Consider the following 4,175-nt stretch of genomic DNA (forward strand, 5'->3'; position numbering starts at 1 on the left):
GTTTTTAATGGAAACATGGTTTTCGAAAGACACTTTAATGTGACACGCCAGATTTGAGCCAAACTTCTAGGCCGGGTTTGGGGTGTTACATTGATAATCTTTTTCAAGCATTTTTTATTGAAATAACAATTAATGAACAAATAACACTTTCATAAAGGGAGTTCTGCATATTACTCTAGGAGCTTCTAAGTAGTGCAAGAGCCCGAAACAGGTCAATTATTCAGAACTCACCAAGTTTAAGGGTTAGAGTTACTTGAGAAGTAAAAGTTTAAGTTAAGACTACTGCTTCAAATGTCTGTTAAAAATATCAGTTGAACGAGAAGAAATACGTCAATGACAAACAACAAGCAATAACGGCATAAGCGTTAAAAAGGGCATTCTCATGACATTCTGCATTCATACAAATGTCATTCATAATATATCTAGATAGGAGCATTTGATTCATTTTGATCATAACATCCTAGTCATTTGGCATAAACATAAGCATATGAAACCAAGTCTACAAGACATGTTCCCAGAGGATAGTGTAACGACATCAGTGAAGATTGCAGATCTTATCTCCCTAAGCAGTAGTGAAGCAGGTCGGAGACAGTGAGCCTTAACCCGCTAAGCAGTAGAATAGGCTGAGATTACATATCTTATCTCCCTAAGCAGTAGTGGAGCAGATCGAAAACGGTGAGCCTTAACCCCCTAAGCAGTAGGGTAACAAGCTGGAAATTACAGATCTTATCTCTCTAAGCAATAGTGGAGTAGATCGAAGACGGTGAGCCTTAACCCCTTAAGCAGTAGGGTAACAGGCTGAAAATTACAAATCTTATTTCCCTAAGCAATAGTGGAGTAGGTCGAAGACGGTGAGCCTTAACCCCCTAAGCAGTAAGGTAACAGGCTAAAAATTACAGATCTTATCTCCCTAAGCAGTAGTAGAGTAGATCGAAGACAGTGAGCCTTAACCCCCTAAGCAGTAGGGTAATAGGCTGGAAATTATAGATCTTATCTCCCTAAGCAGTAGTGGAGCAGATTGAAGACAGCGAGCCTTAACCCTCTAAGCAGTAGGGTAACAGACTGAAAATTACAGATCTTATCTCCCTAAGCAATAGTGGAGCAGATCGAACACGGTGAGCCTTAACCCCCTAAGCAGTAGGGTAACAGGCTAAAAATTACAGATCTTATCTCCCTAAGCAGTAGTGGAGCAGATCGAAAACAATGAACCTTGTCTTCCTGAGCAACAGTGGAGTAGGCTGAAGATTACAAATCATATCTCCCTAAGCAGTAGTGGAGTAGATTGAAATAAAGATTCCTATACCTTTGAAGACACAGTAGGGCTACCTGAAGAAAGGGAGCATCAAGAAGTTAAGACTCAACAGGACCGGACAAAATTGGCCTTTTTAAAATCTTTACTCAATTCTCGTCACACGACAACGAGCAAAGAGGGGCAGCTGTTGGGCCCAATTTTAGCCCAAGGCCCAATTTACAAACCTATACCACTACCCATAGCAGCCCAAACATTACAAGGGCCCAATCCAAAATTACAAACCACACTAAAGACCCTAGCCCAAATTTTCAGCCCAAAGGCTTAAACAATTTCAGCCAAAGAAACCCTAAGCAGACTCTTGTGCCACAGCCAACAGCGCGCCTCCCCCGAACATCACTCGTTTTCTTCGTGTCGTACGCTACTCCACTACGCTACATCAGTGATAGACCCATGCATGTACCTGTAAACGTGCAAAAAATGAGATGTAAAATGGCTATAAAAAGCCTTCGAAAATTGTTTGTAAGGGACATTTTTTTGGATGAATATACGATTGCAATGAGTACAAACAAAAAGTCAATAGCAATCAAAGATTGAATCCAATGTTGTTTTTCAGTTTTTCTTTCCTATTCATAGTCGCATTTTTTTCTTTTTCCCTTTCATTTTTATTTTACTTTGCAAACGGGTTTTAAACAAAAGCCGAAGGAGAAGAGGTTTACCTGGGTCCACTCCATGGATTGGCGTCGGAGGTGAAGGCGCAGAAGTGCCGATGACCCTCGTGCGCAGCCTCTCAGGACAGGGTCAAAACCCTTGAAACAAATTGGGATTTGTTTTGCTACCTGTGAAGAATGGCAGATGGCCATTCATTTTTTGGTTTTTTAAATGGCAAATAAAACAACACCGTTTGGTGCTGGACCCACGCATTTTGGCTCAAAATGGAAGATTTGCGCATTGAGTCCCCCCTTTAAATTATCCCATTGATTTCATTTTTCTTTCAATCACGTTTTAGTTATTCATTTTTCTTAAAAATAAACGTGTTATTTTAACTCATTACTTTGAATTATTTTGTCAATTTCACACTGTTTCTTACTTTATTCTCATGTACATATTTATTTATTTCAAACACTGTCAAGTATTATTACTATTATATATATTATTTACTTAGGTTAACGTATGTATATTACTTTGAATATCACTTATTTTAACCTTTTATATATATGTATATATTATTTTGAGATTTCATTTATGCATTGTTATTACATATATTATCTATTTTGGTTTTTATGTTTAATACATTTCAAACTTTCTTGTAAATTATCTACTTATAATATTTACTTTAAAATTTGTTTGTATATTACTATTTAATATATATATATATTTTATTTCTAAATTCTTATGTCTATTCCCTGTTCTAAAGTTTTTGTATGGCTTGTATAGCAATATTTCCAAATTTTCTTTCTTTCCTATTATTTATTCTATTTTATTTTAAAGCTTGTTCCATTTTATTTGGGTAATTTATATAGCATATGATATGTTGCCATTGTATGTATTCTAATTTTTTCTTTTGAATTTCCTTATTACTTTGATTATTCATGTAATATTATTGTCACATATTTTTATTTCATGCTCAATACTACGCTTATATGCTCGCTATTGCACCATGATTTTAAATTCCAATTTTTCGCCCAACATCAATTGTTTTCACCCAAAAGTAAACCAAACAAATGTACTCTAAGCTGATTCTATAATTGCTTATTTGGAAATTCTTCAAAACAAGGCAATGTTTCATGTTTGGAAGTTTGAGAAATCGTGACCTATCGTGCTGGGTTTCGATTTTTCATTCAACTAAATACTGAATATCCTTTTGAAATTTTATCCATGTTTTCTTAAAATAAGGCAATATTTCGTGTTTGAAAATTTGAGAAATCGTGCCCAATTGTGCTGGGTTTCGATTTACCGTTTAACCAAATAGCCAAATATCCTTTTGAAATTTCAAATGCATGAGTTTTGGAAATCATAAGATGATCTTGTATCGAGGGTTCGAAGTGTTGTATCCTACCGTGCTGGATATGATATTTTGTTCCTTCTGAGCGAGAGAATCTTAATATCCAATTCAAGATATCTAAATGTTTTAAAGGAATTGTATTTCAAAATCTTTTTCAAATTTTCAAGATTGGGACAATAATTGATCGATATGGTAGTAATTTTGGGCGTTGCGAGGGTGCTAACCCTTCCTCGCACATAACCGACTCCCGAATCCGTCTTCTAGTTTTTCGTAGACCAAAAACATTGTTTTAATAAACCAAAATGCTTTATTAAAATGATCGATCACAGGGTGACCCGATCACACCTAAACAAAAAGGATTGGTGGCGACTCCATTTTCGTTTTAAAGTTGACCTCCATTTTTCGAAATAAAATGGTTTTGACATTATGAACTAATGGTAGCCAAATATCAATCTAAATACTTATCAATTAACTAAATCAAACACATTTTGTCATACCCCAACATCGGCAGATCTGAGAAAAAAGGCAAGTAGGCATGCATGTTACCTGTATTGTTGCACTATGGTAGCATAGTCCACAATTTTACAGACTTTTGGAAAACTAAAGTTTGGCACCTAAAGTATCCACCTGTGAAAGTATCTAATAATTTCATCTTGAGGTATTCTTCATTTAAAGAAAGAGTATGACAAATGAATAGTACACCTCAAAGTTTTAGCTAAGCATGAAGTGCCTACTAAGTATATGAGAGAAAGCTGTAGGGCAACTAAGTGTCTTTAAGACCACGCCATATACGAATTACTGCGAGGGGTATGATACGCTCGATTAGCTCGAACATTGTGTAAGTGGGTCCTGCAATGAGATTGGTTAATAGTCAATTGAATGGACTTCACTAGTTAAACAACATCTACATTCGGATTTCCT

The 4,175-nt window shown here is 35.8% G+C and overlaps 1 long non-coding RNA gene across 1 annotated transcript; it reads right to left on the reverse strand.

Moving 5' to 3' along the window:
- Positions 1-395: 395 nt before the first annotated feature.
- LOC107942168 (uncharacterized) lies at positions 396-2,327 on the reverse strand. The gene is made up of 2 exons (XR_001695781.2): positions 1,969-2,327; positions 396-1,712 (listed from the first exon to the last, which is right to left on the reverse strand). It is a non-coding gene; the product is annotated as an uncharacterized lncRNA (long non-coding RNA).
- Between the last annotated feature and the right edge of the window lie 1,848 nt (positions 2,328-4,175).

Source organism: Gossypium hirsutum, chromosome A08 (genome assembly GCF_007990345.1).
Source record: "Gossypium hirsutum isolate 1008001.06 chromosome A08, Gossypium_hirsutum_v2.1, whole genome shotgun sequence".
Classification (NCBI taxonomy): Eukaryota; Viridiplantae; Streptophyta; class Magnoliopsida; order Malvales; family Malvaceae; genus Gossypium; species Gossypium hirsutum.